Source organism: Rhyacophila brunnea, unplaced genomic scaffold, assembly GCF_057557595.1.
Source record: "Rhyacophila brunnea isolate RB1 unplaced genomic scaffold, BYU_Rbru_1.0 scaffold_7, whole genome shotgun sequence".
Taxonomy (NCBI): domain Eukaryota; kingdom Metazoa; phylum Arthropoda; class Insecta; order Trichoptera; family Rhyacophilidae; genus Rhyacophila; species Rhyacophila brunnea.
The window spans coordinates 22,374,994-22,389,216 of NW_028233339.1; positions in this window are offsets into that span (position 1 = coordinate 22,374,994).

Genomic DNA, 14,223 nt, shown 5'->3' on the forward strand with positions numbered 1-14,223 from the left:
ATTAAAAAACCAAAAATCGACGATAAACATTCGGCGAAAAGAACGGCTACACCCACTATAGTCGGTGGTGGTGTAAATCAAAAGAACATTTTTTTCAGTGGAATTCGGCATACATATCGTAGCTCTCCAGACCAAGCGGGTAGCACAGCCGATATTATTTGAGTAATGTTTTAGCATACTAGGCACACATGTCCAGCACGATCGATGTTAGTCACTTCCAATCCGCCAGTCATTGTTGACACGCTCAACGGTTACCGCCACTATGCCTCCAATTTAATAAAAACTAGGAGAAACTTTACAAAAATATACCGCCGTCTATTGTGAAAATATGTAAAAATAATTATATGAAGAAAAACAGCCTAACGGTCTAATTTACATTCTCCTCTTTGGGCTCCCCCCAATATTAAATCCTGAGTGCGCCACTGGGTATCATCAATAATTATTTATTAATCTAGTTAGTAAAGGTTGCAATCCCGGATAGAATTTCAATTTCCGGATTAGCGGTACCGACCCCAATTTCGGGAATTGGGAGTTACGATGGTGGTGCTACTAAACTTATTGATTATCTTCAAATGCAATACGGTAACCTGTCCCCAGTACACGAATGAATATTTCACAGTTAATTAATGTATTGCGTACCATTTTATAACAGAGCATCTTTTACAAAGAGTTTACCCACAGAACAGATTAATAAATAAAAATGTAAAAGCCATCGCCATGGACCAAAGTTCTGAAGCAGGGTTGTTTATCGCCTGACCGCCATAAAAACCGATTAAAAAAACAGCGTCGACTGTTCCCAAAGATTGAAAGCACGTTATATGACATATTCTAAGTACCGACATATTATTATTAACTATTGAAAATATCATAATCGCATGTTTTTTCCACACTCGAGATATACCTGTTATACCACATCCAGTAGGGTACGCCAGTACGCCAAGCAACTGCGATCGAAATTCACAGCTTCGTGCCCCGGCCTCTTGGAAAAGAACGTAATTAAGGTGAGTCGGGGTAAGTGTGACATAAAATTCAATGAGATGAATTTCAACCTGGTTCATGATGAATATGTGTGTTTTAAACAGTTGAAAACGTTACCGTAGGATTTACAAAAGCATTACAATTAATATGTACATAAGGAACCCACTGTATTTCTGACTATAATACGAAATTTTAATATTTTTTGGTCACTAGTCAGTTTGTTACACTTACGCCAATATTGGGGTAAGTGTAACTAAATTCATCTTTATTCCAAAAGTAGTTCAAAACCATAACGTATTACATGCATAGAAAGGTAATATTTCATTTAATGGATATTGAGTCTTGAATTAAATTTACAGTTTATAATTTCAACAAAAATGGACTAAAACATATTTTTGAGGTAAGTGTATCATACTAATGTATGAAGCGCTAGTGATGTCCCGAAACAAAAACGACGTATTTTTTATTAACTAACGTATCACAGTTGACGGAAATCCGATGCAACTAACGAGTTTACTTTTTGAAAGATCATGGGAAAAACTTGTTATGTCAACATTATATCTGTGGCGTTATGGCAGAAGTTGATATGTCCGTTTTACCTTAGTTTACAGGATAAGAAATATAAACTTTGATAGGCTATTAAAAATCAGAATTAAAGGATATTCTTTTAATTCTTACACTAAGGCCATCCTCCCACGGCGCAACTGAAATCTGATGGAACTGGTTTGTGAAGGAACTCATAAACTGACCAATGTGATGCTTCGCACACGGCGCTACTGAAACCCAGTTGAAATAATAATCACATAACCTCAAACTATCAAACTGGACTGTCAGCTGTGTTGTACAAAAATTGACAATACGCGCGCTGCAGCGTTTACAATTATGTTATTTTAATTTTCCGATTAATATTTACTTTTGACGTCTCTGGTTGTTTTGGTTTTTACGATATGACGCTAGCGGCTTTACGAAGTGCTACCAATTTTGGTAAGAAAATATGATTCTTCACCGAAATCTAATGATGTTGGTACTACTGTTTTACGGTGACTGGAAACTTCAGAGACCGCGCGACTAGCATGTCGCATCTCTTCGCGACCGTTTTGAAGCTGAGAGATTCCAGTCTCGCCGTCAGCGAACCGCCATTGAAATACATTAGCTAGATACTGGCTGGAATTTTAGTTTCAGTTTCGACGGACATAAGTTGCGCCGTGGGAGGATGGCCTAATTGGTGCCTCACACATCTGGTAATTAACTAAACAATTGCACTTTGGTATAGTTTACATGGTTAAGCTGTAAATGGTGGTTTTGTGACAAAACATGTTTTGCCACCATATGCATAGTTTCACACCTCTTATAATGATGAGAAAAAGTTTGACATACCATAAAAATGAATTGCTGAATTTAAATTAAATTAGATAATTCGAAAGGAATTCAAAGTGGCAGCGTAACAGTGTAAAAAAAACAATTTTTCGAAAATTTACATTCTATTAGCACACAAAGTAGGTAATTACATCATATTTTATTATAGTGTATTTGAAAAATTATCGAAGTAGTCAGGCATGACATTAAAATATGTCAATTTGTTGTTTTTTTTTAATAAACCAAAAATTAAACATAATTAATTATTAGTTAACATAATATTAACTCTTTCACTGCTGAAGAGATAATGAGATTTTAATTGCCCCCTTTAAAATGCACGTTAATTACATCGATCGGCCGCCTGGTCATTACGCGCCGTGTGCGTCTTCCGCGTCCAAAGTATTAAGAACGTATAAAATTACTCATTATTCATTTAAATTTGATCGTCTTCTCCTTCGTCTTCGGATAAATCAACTTCAGGGCATGTGTGGCTTGTTTTTAAGCTGTTATAAAAATAATGAAATTCTTCATTTATTAATGGAAAGAGATCAATTAAATCTTTCTTTTTAAAAGGGTTAACAAGGAGATGTCCATCATAGCGCTTTTCTAAATATCAATTCACATTAATAGGTCTGCCTCTTTTACTTCGCCGCAAATCTAATGTTCTGAATGGCTCAGACTCTTCTAATGTGTACTTGAAACTAAAACCACCAAATGTTTTCTCGTACCTTATCCACCTTATTTTCATCCAGTTAACTTTTTGGCCGCCAACATCGATAGTTTTTTTTTTATAAGACAAGATCGGAAAATATTTGAAAAAGCCCAGAAATCATCTTTAGTCATCTCAATAACTGTAAAAAAAATTTTCCTCTCACTGTTCGAACAAATTGAAACCAGTCTTTGGGAACCATAATGGGAATATCACAAAGTTTTTTGGCCCTTTCAGTCCGAGAATGATCCACGTCACATTCCAATTGGGCGTGGCCAGGTAAAAGAAATGTCTGGTCAATTATTTCTATTGAATCGTGACAACTTGTTACCAGACTAAACATCGCAGCCATATTAATGTTACGGTTTTGGCCACCGCACGTATCCGAATAGGTTACAATTCGGGTGACACTTACTGGTAAATTTTTAATTTTTTTGTACAAGCATGACGCAATATCGTCGGATCCTCTTTTACCTATTGCTTCGTGCCATATGTAACATTCTGTGTTGCTTTCTACAGAGCAGTCCCTTATCGTTAAATTATATGTGGAAAACAATCGTCTGTAAAATGCTACGTTCGATGTTAGTGATATAGTCAAAAACCAAAAATCTGGTGTTCTGATTTTCTTCTGCAAAGATTATATCTTGTTTCTTTGTATTGTACCCTAAATCTGCCGTGATTTTATGACTATTGAAGTCTATTTCCAAAAGTTCGCGTTCGGCTTGAACTTTGCATAGTTTTAGTTTTAAGGAAAAACTGTCGCATGTTTTACAAGTATCAAGCTTAGGTTGCTTGAATTTGTATTCAGTTTCCTTGAAAACTATTTTGAACAAATCATAGGATCCACATTTAATATTGATATCTTGATCTTTCAATTTTTCATCTTTGAATAATTCATACATTTTTTTTCATATTTAAATGACTGGGTAGATATGTTTTAGCTGTGTGTTGACGTGAATAGTGACTCACATATATTTGGGAAACTTCTGAATAAACTCTTTCATACTCGTACATTGTCTTTCCGGTAACATTTTATTGAAAGGTTCGTGTTTTCCACGGTTGTCACCATCAGGTATAATATTACCTGAACTCTTAACCTTCTTGAGTGCTATATCTATTTTCCCATGAGAGATTCCTTAAATGCATTGATACGCCATTTTTTTACACACAACAATTCAACTACCGCTTGCCTGAACAAAATATGTAGCCGTAATATAACGGGAATGCTCTCCGCCATTTACAGATTTTCCTTTTCTATCTTCTTTCTTCTTGGCAATTGCTATTCCACTGCTGATGATCTGATTTTGTACATCCCTAGTTTTCGTATAAAAACTGTCAAATATCTGTTTTTGATCACGAGAAGAACACAACATGTGACATTTTTTTCTGCAACATTCATCTATTGGTTTGAATGTTTTAGCAGCGACCATATTCCCTTTCCGGTTTACATACTGCTTCCCTCGACACTTTAATTCTTGTTGCTCCTTACGCTTAATCGTTTTTTTTTTTTTTTTGACGAACCTCTAAGGAAGATGTTTCAATCGGCTCATTATGATTCCCTTCGACCACAGTGGCAGGGCTAAAATCCGTGTTTCGCACATCAGCAGAATCAAGTTGCATAGGTACGATGTTCTCCAATTCATTCGATGACTCTTCCTCTGAAGTTGGTAGTATGTAATCAATGTCTTCTACAGAATCATCAGAAAAATCTATTGTTTCCTGCCTATTGCTCCCAGCATTCTCACATATGTTGTCAATTGAGGATTCATTTTGTTCTGAAATGCAAAGAAAACCGCTATACGCATTCAAATAATACTTTATAAGTTTAAATAAATACTAACCATACGATTTACAATGTAAATAACGCAACAGCACATAAAAATATCCATTTTTATCCATGTTTACCATGATCTGTTGTCAAGTAGTGTCAAACAAAATTGGAGTTATGAAACAAAAAAGTTAAACGCATACAAATACATACCTTCTTTACAGCGCTCGAAATGGAAAAGTTTACGAACCGGAGCGCTCGACAAATTTTCTGAAGATATTTACATAGTCATCAAATCGTATGTGTATTTTATGAAAATAAGTGTGTCAGATTTTCTATTCTATGGCCTATCTAGCTCAGATGGTCAACATATTTTTTCCACTAGACGGAGCGATAATTTTACAAATTTCACGAGCCGGAACGGCGCTCCGGTGCGTTCCGTTCGATTTCGAGCCCTGCTTCTTTATCTATGAAGTTCCTTTTTGTCAATTACATTATCCGACGAGTTCGGTTTGAATACATGTTGTATGTTTTAACTTCTTTACAGTGTTTTCACACAAAAGAAAGCAATATTAAAGCATTGACAGTGACAACAGGTCCATTGTAACTGTGCAATGTTCACACTGATTCAAACTTTTCACAAAAAGTGTGAGTTGCCAGAAGTTGATAAGTATACATATCAAGTATTGCCGTCACATAGTATGAATAATGATGCTGTACTTGTGTGATGCCAAAAACGATATGTAACATAACATTTTTTGGCTTCTTATCCTTTTTAATAAATTGACATATCAAGATTGTTCACACGCTATATCTTTCGCATGGATAATGACTAACATACCAAATTTTGCCACCACATGCCGGGGAATATTTTCTATAAATTGTGAGAATAAACCCAAAATGACAAAAAATGGACATATCAACTTCTGCCATAACGCCACAGATATCCTTTGTGGACAATCTTCTAAATTCAGGTTGATGATTGTACTGTTTAATAAGACAAGTAGTTATAGTACCAATTGATTAAAAAAGGATCGCAAACTTTTTTGCGAACATATTCCTTATGGTTTTTAGCGTGGAACATGCTTTTGTCTTGACCACCCGGGCGGATTCGTTTCGAAAACATCGCACAGGCGGCGGCAGTGTTGCCAACTAAAATTTTCAAAATTCAGTAGATTTTTTGATTTTGTCCGGGTACTTCGTTTTTTAACGGTGGGTTAATATTATTTTCTTTAATATACTGTCCAATTAAGTTGAGGACTACTTTTTTGTGAGACATGCTTTTCCAACGTATGCAAATATTTTGCCAGAGATATTTCAATCTCTTTGGGTAATATTGTACTTTTGTTAAAACTGTCCTCTTTTCTTTCGTAAACATGAGCAATGATTGTAGATCGTGGATCCCGTATTTTCTCGCAGCTTCATATCCTGTCAATAGATTGTTTTTTTACACATTCAACTGTTTTTTGTAATTTTCCTTGGTCGTAAGCTCCTTTATCTGTATTTCGTTTATATTTACATGTGGGCAAAATGCACATTAATAATTTTCACGTGTAAGATAAGCACTTATTTAAAAAAAACTTATGTATTAAATTGAAACACATGCACTCTTCCGAGCGCCCACTTAGCTAATATAAAACTAAAATAATAAAATTATAAACATTTTATTTCAATTACGAACATTTTTTCGATCAATATAAATAATGCGTCGTGTCCCATCACTAGTTAAAATAATGACTATGCGAATTCATAGAAAATATATGGGGAAGTGTGACACAAAACAAAGGTGCACTTACCCCACGCTTTTACTTTCGTGGGGAAAGTGTGTCTACTCGATTAAAGCTTTAAAATGCTTAAAAACAATAACAACACGTGAAGCAGGGTATCAAAACACATATAAGGTGAGTTAGGGTAAGTGCGTCTATGGGGGAAGAGCATCTAGGTCAGTGTTGCCATATTTTGAAAGTGGAATTATAGTACAGAGCCTCCAAAATTATAGTATTTGGGGATAAAATATAGTACGCGTTGTCATCTGTTGAAAATAAAAATTTTCCCAATTTTTCATGGTCGGCTCGTTTTTTTTAGAAAAAATATTTCTTCGCGGGCCGCAGGTTCCCAATTTTTCATAGTCGGCTTGTTTTTTTTAGGAAAAATATTTCGTCGCGGGCCGCAGGTTCCCAATTTTTCATGGTCGGCTCGTTTTTTTTAGGAAAGATATTTCGTCGCGGGCCGCAGATTTCCAAATTTTCGAAGACCACTCGATTGCGAAATGGCAAATGCAAAATTATAGTACTTTTATATGAAATTATAGTACGATTTTCAAAATTATAGTATTTTGGGCGTACTGTACATATTTTATATCGTACATAGTACGCGGACCAAAATTATAGTACAAATACTATAATTATAGTACGGTTGGCAACACTGATCTAGGTTAAATAACTTTTAAATGCAATGAATGTAATTACTGCCGTTGATAGGAATCTATTAAAAATACATAAATGTATGCCAACACCCAAAGATGGCATCATAATAATGTTTGATGTGCCCAGTATGACAACTAAGAGTTTGACGTTCGTTTGAAGTCAAAAATCAAGTTGGACATGTTTTTTCAATCGATCTGTATCTCAACAATCTTTCGTGCTAAGAAGGTGATATTTGGTGAGTACCTTTGTTTAAAATTGTGATTTGTGTTCCGACTGTAAGATTTATGATTAATGCAAATGATTATGTTTTATTGAACTAGATGCACTTACCCCGCCAAAAATATATCATGGGGTAAGAGCGTCAGATGCTCTTACACCTTATTCTCTATTTTTTTGTGTGGACAAGTTTTTGGTTAGTGATGTTCCTTGAAATAAAAAATGTATTGAATTTCTAAACATTTTTTAATACAATCTCTAGATTCATACAGTACATTACTTAAAATATAGAGCCATAGATTAAATACCTACCTTGCAGTGCATATTACATATCGACATGACCGATTACTTCATGGAATAACACACCAAATCTAAAATGTTAACTTTTCAGTAGAGCGAAAACACTTTTCTTTTCTTTCAGAAATAGGAGCATCTCGGCCTGTATTATTGATTTATGGGGTCATACGTCACACTTGACTGTCAGCTTAAGAAGCAAGAAAAAATAATGGCACAATTTTAAAATTGCCTCCTGAAAGATGCTTGGGATGAATCATTGGTGAAATGGCAAAGACTACATACTCGTAGGCTCAAAACTGCCTAGACTTGACTACCAAATAATCAAAAACAGATGATAAAAAGGGAGGATTCAGCCATTTAATCGAAATGTTATAGGCTAAGACAAGTTTGACCCTATGATTGACAGTAAACATATGACGGAAACTCTAATTGATTATGAGCATTGTATTGATCAGGGATCATGTCCAATGACACAATCTGCGGATGAATTAACACATCAAAAATCAACAGATTCTTCAATTAATATTTGGCGAGGAAAATAACATACTTATTCAAGCACCTTCTACTTCTAATGAATGAATGACACCAGTGAAATCTACTAAACGAATACAAATGTTGGATTGTCAAATAATAAAACCGCCAGTAAGAACTACTGATATAAAAAAAAACTGTTGTTGCGGATAAAAAGAGAGGTCTTGTAAAATTTAAAAAATCAAGCAGCAGAAATAATAATTACTTATGACGATGTTTTGAACCGTCTGAAAACATCCGTTAACCAAAAAAATAGTTTAAGAAGATAGACAAAAATTCAAACAAAAAAAATAGTTTTTACAAAAACTAAGAAATTAAAAAAAAATCAGTTACAACCAGTGGATCAGACGAGAGTGAGTCTGAATGGAAATCCTCATCCGAAGAAGAAAATGTTGACGATTTTTATAGGTAAAGATCTTATATTCGAAGAAGATTATTAGAAGATTATTAGAAGAATTTGCTTGACGATTTTGAAATTGAGGAAGGGGTTGTAATTACTAATGAAATGTGGAATGCTCATATTTCATTAAATTCCACCAGTGAGTCAACTAAAAGAAATGATATACTTAAACCAAGAAAAAGTTGGGCGAAATGGGTGAATGAAATGCCTTGCGAAAAAGTGTGAAAAACATTTTATAGGAAAAAATATTAAATTGGACGAAAATAAAACTGTAAAATTTGTAAGAGAATCGCAACGGGACTGGTGATGCAACCTTGCACCGAAGTGCGAATGCATGATGTTAATTTATATGGCAACTATCAGAGTGACTTTAATTTGAAGAGTCGCAAGGGGAGTCGAGAGTGTCCCGCCCCCCGTACGCTCTGGCGAATTTAGTAAAGGCCGCAAAATTGGCCTCGGTTGCCACCATGTCCGCGTGTCCTATTGGGCCCGAATGGGGTCGGACCCGGGCAAACAACTCCGCTCGTTCAGGGCCCATAAGTCGACAGTCCCACAGGACGTGCTCTGCGTCCTGCTGGTCGTGTCCACATGAGCAACCCGACCCATGTCCTGCCAAACCAAACCCCTGCAGTTTGGCCGCAAAGTTTCCATGGCCAGTAATGAATTGACTAGTCCAGTGGGTCGGCACCAGTCTCCTCGTCATGTGTCTCACCGAGACATCTGGAAAGTATAGAAAAGTCTGGCGGCCCTTAGAGGAGGCCACCCATCTCGCCTGCCATGCCGCATATGCGGTCTTGTAGACCAGCTCAGATACAGTCTTTCTGTAGCTCACGCCCTCCACTCTCGATGGCGGTGTCAGAGGGACACCGGCGAGAGTTGTATTGATCCTCCTCATAATGCTCCTGTCCGCTAAGCAGAGCCCTCTTCACAATTGTCAGCGAGGCTTTGGTGTGCCACACGCTGGAGGCATAGCCAGCGATGCCCATGAATATAGCCTCGTAGGCGATTCTCAGGGCCCGAGGCTTTAGGCCCCAATTGTTGCCCGCCAGGCGAGAAACCTTCTGATAGGCTGAGTTGACCTTAGCCACAATTACTTTAGCATGCTTCAAAAAGGTCTGCTTCTCGTCCAGAACGACCCCCAAGTAGGTCACCTCTCGAGAAAACCTTATAGCAGAGTCGCCGAAGCGCACTGCGGGTGATCGCTTATTTATGTTTATCCTTGAGCTGCCCTTGAGGAGGATAGCTTCCGTTTTGCCAGGTGCAAATGCAAGCTTATTAAGCTTACCCCAGTTAAGGATTCTCGATAATGCGTCCTTAGCTACGCGCTCGAGTGTCGGACGGCTCGACGAGCCAACTAGTAAAAGAAGGTCATCAGCGTACGCGACGAGCGCGCAGCCCGGTGGCAGAGGTAACGTCAAAACATCGTCAAAAAGTATATTCCATAGCAAGGGGCCAAGCACGTAACCCTGCGGACACCCCATGGTGGTCTCCCTGTAAATCAATTCAGTGCTAGAGTCGTATATAACTTCCCTTTTATTAAAATAGCTTTGCACTAGGGAAAAGAGGTCCCCCGGGATCTGTCGGAGCCGAAGCTTAGATAGAATTAATGGCCACCATGCGGTGTCAAAGGCACCGGCTATGTCCAAAAAGAAGCCTGCCACAATGACTCCTTCTGAGTCCTCAACAAATTTCTGTGCAAATCTGATGGCGTCCTCAGTAGACTTGCCGGGTCTGAAGCCAAATTGCCTCTCCGAGTTAGGGTAGATTCTCTCAAGGTGGTCCTCCAGCCTTCTGCTGATTAACCGCTCCAATATCTTACCCAGCACTGGCAGAAGAGTGATTGGACGGTACACTTTTGGGTCATGCGGTGGTCGTGTGCTCATCTTAGGTATAATCCTAAGGAGACCCTTCTTCCAACAGTCCGGGAAGATGCCCCTGCTCATGCAGTCAGCATACAGCCCGACTATCTCATGAGGTGCTCGAAGCCACGCCCTTCTGGCAATCACATTGCTGATCCCATCAGGTCCGGGGGCTTTGCCCGCCCTGAGGCCATCAAAAATTAATCCCACATCCGACTGGGTAAGCTCAGGAGAATGGTGAGTCTCCAACGGCAAGACTGCAGATAGTCTTAGTTGACAGGTTCTGTCATCTTCATGTGCCGTAGGTATGTCCTGTGGAATTAGAGCTTCCAGCAGTATGGATGCAGACTCTGCGCTGTCCATCGCAAAGGTGCCATCGGGGCGCCGCATAGCCGCCATGACTTTACCAGGCCTTGAGCCCAGCTTTATCACGCGGAAAGGCGGTCCCCACGGATCATAGCCCCCCATTTCAGAGACAAAATCCCGCCAGTGCTTTTTCTTGGCATTATTTAACTCTTTTTTGAATTTTGCCCTTGCGGATTTATAAGCAATCTCCGTAGGTTCGTCATTACTGGGTAAGTCGTTCTGAGGTCTTCTAGCTCTTTGCAATTTTCTTTGGGCAAGTCTCATGGTCCTTCTCAAAGACGTCAGTTTTGGTATCCACCATGGCGCAAGGTTGGGTGGCCTCAGAGAGGTTCTACCTAGCGTGGACTCCGCAGTTTGAGTAATGAACGCAGTCATTGGCTCTTTGATGGAGATCGTCAGCCGACATGGCAGAGGCCAGTCCACCAATTTTGACGTCAAAAGCATCCCAATTGACACCGCTCGTCCGAAAGTGCCTGGGAAGTAGTACGCTCCCGGTTTGGCTCAATGGGGCCGCATCTCCCGCAACTCTGAACAAAAATGTGATCAGACGGTGATCGCTAGCCACCGCGTCCGTGTGGACCTGCCAGTCCACGGCGCGTCTGGCAACGCCACTGGATGTCAGAGTGACATCAATATGTGACTCACCATTTCTGGTGGAGAAAGTGGCCAGCCCATTAGGGTCATTTAGCACCGTCAAATCAAAGGCGGCCAAGAGCTCCTCGAGTGGCTCAGGTTTGTCCTTGTTACGTCTGGGCCCAGAGGGGGCCCAGAGCAAGGACTGGACGTTAACGTCCGCCCCAACAATTATCTGCTTGCCTCTGCAAGCATATAAGATTTTCTCCAGTTGTTTTGTACAATACAGGGTAGAAGAACTGTACTGAAAATACGCAGATATAACTGCAATGGAGAGCCCCCTGTTATTAGCAATCTCCGCCACCGCGAAGAGCTCATTGGATAGATGCGAGAGATGCAACACAGTCAGTGCGGTGTCAATTACAAATATGCAAGCTAGAGATTTCGGGGTAGCTTGTATGATACGGCCACCGCTCAGGCCCCGATTGGGACCAAAGGCGTATGGTTCTTGTATCATAATTATGTCCGTATTCTGATCCCGAGCAACCTCAAGCAGCTCGGCAGATGTGGCTCGACCTCTGCCCACGTTGATCTGAGCGAAGGAGATCATTGCGGACACTAATCAGTGCGGCTTCTTTCCTCCTCAATAGCGTGTAGGCGCGCGGGACAGTCGGGATCGGTGGCCAAGTGGCCGTTCGGCTTCTTGTAGCGCGTGCACGCAGGGCACTTGCCCGGTTCGTCAGCGGTGGGGCAGTCTGCTCTGTCATGCCCTTCTCTAGTGCAGTGGCCGCACGTTGTAACCTTAGCGTTGCAACCCTTCGCCATGTGTCCCTATAAGTGGTACTTTGCACACTTGACAACTCCGCAAAAGTCACGCACAGGGAACGAATTCCACCCCATGAAAAGTCTGCCATCATTAAGCAGCGCCTCTCGAGCCTTTCCCGGGATCGACATTATCATATGACAACGTTCGGTCTTCGGTCCCGCCTTGTGGCTCAGTTTAGTTCCAGCGTAACCCTCAGATGCAAGGCCAGACGCCTCCTGGGTATTGTTTATGATTGTCTCCTTGAGCTGTTCTTCTGTCGTCTCAATGGGTACATTAAAAATTATGACGCGGGGAAGCTTTCTCCCCGCGACTTGGGCCTTTAAGCCGGCCTCAGTCAGCCCAGGGGCAGCCATGAGCCGCTTAGCCTCGTCGTCACTTTTGGGATGCACGATGATCCCGCCTCCCCGGATCTTGCGTACCCCGGTGATGTGCACTCCCAAAGTTTCAGGCACAATAGTTTTCATGACCGCTTCCTTTGTGGCAGTCGATTCTTGGCCCTACTTAGTCGGATAAAACATCACCCCCGGCCTGGCGACAGTTTTCGGAGGAACTGGTGGCCATTCGGAGACTCTAGTTGGTTGAGCCTCTCTACGGGTTACGTCACTCCAAAGAGCCCTGGGAGGAGCATTAGAAGGAGCCTGGATGATGGCTCTCGTTAAGGAGGCACGATCCTTCACAATTGCCTTGTGCGCCTCCAGCTCTATCGCCATGGCCCACGTTTCAGTGATTGCCATCTCAAGCTCCTCGGCTACTGCGTTCACGGTTGCTCTGGCAATACGACTGTCCTTCTCGATGGTGGCAAGCGCCCTCTTGATGGCAATCGTCGCCCTGGACGCACTCTCCTGAGACTCAGAGAGAATACTCAAAGCCACGGGACTGATCTCCTCGCAAGATGCTGAGGCCGAACCAGCCCTTGCCCTTTGAAGTGGAAGCGCTCTGCTTGTCTTTCTCTTTTTCTTTCTCAGGCCTTTTATCCTTGACCTTGGGGGCCTGCTTTGGGTCACCAATACCCTCAGCCACGTCCGACTTCCGCTTCCTAGTGGACATTCCTTCCACTTGCATGGGGTCCCCTTTGTTGGGGTTGACCATGGCGCTAGGTAACACTCGTCACACGCCACTCACTCAACACAATTTATCGCACAATAAATATTATTGTTACAATAATTAGGTAACTATTATTAAATGAATTAAAAGTCACAATTCCCGGGAAAGTCCAAGGGGAAAACACACAAAAGTTTCACAAATCGTATTCCAAGGGCAGGCGAAGGTATTAGTAAAGAAACGGGATCAAAAACTTGTGAATAGCAGGGTCAAAATTGAAGATAACGAAAGCGAAATAATAGCGATGCAAAAACACGTCCGCACGGCTCGACAGTTCAGTCGCAACCCTTATTGGTGAACAGTCAATAAAAATTTCGAAAAGATATTAAGTACAATCATTTTAAGTTCAACATCAGCTTAAAGTTCATCTAGTCAATTTATATGCCGCACTTACCCTAACTCACCAAATTTTACAACCACAATGTGCAGATTCCTGTGTTTTAAAAAATAGTTAAGTAACAGCTACCATCTCACTTGTCGATCAAAATGTCGTCTGGAAAATAATCCATGTAGTCACCTCAAAAAACATGGTATCAACACCATTTCTGATTATTTTTATAAATCAGTGACTTTGTTATCACCTTTCCATAGACGGCATCATCCAATTTGTAGTAGATACTGAGATATCTTAGTAGCTACACTTACCCCGATTCACCTTACTATAACTGTGGAGCTTGTCCTTCTGTTAATTTGGGTCAGACAGGCAGAAGTTTTAATAATAGGTTTAAAGAACATAATTTGATTCATCGAAAACAGGTAGGTAAAGGCTATTTCCTAATTGTCATCAATATCCAAGCATCCTATGCCGTTTCTTCCT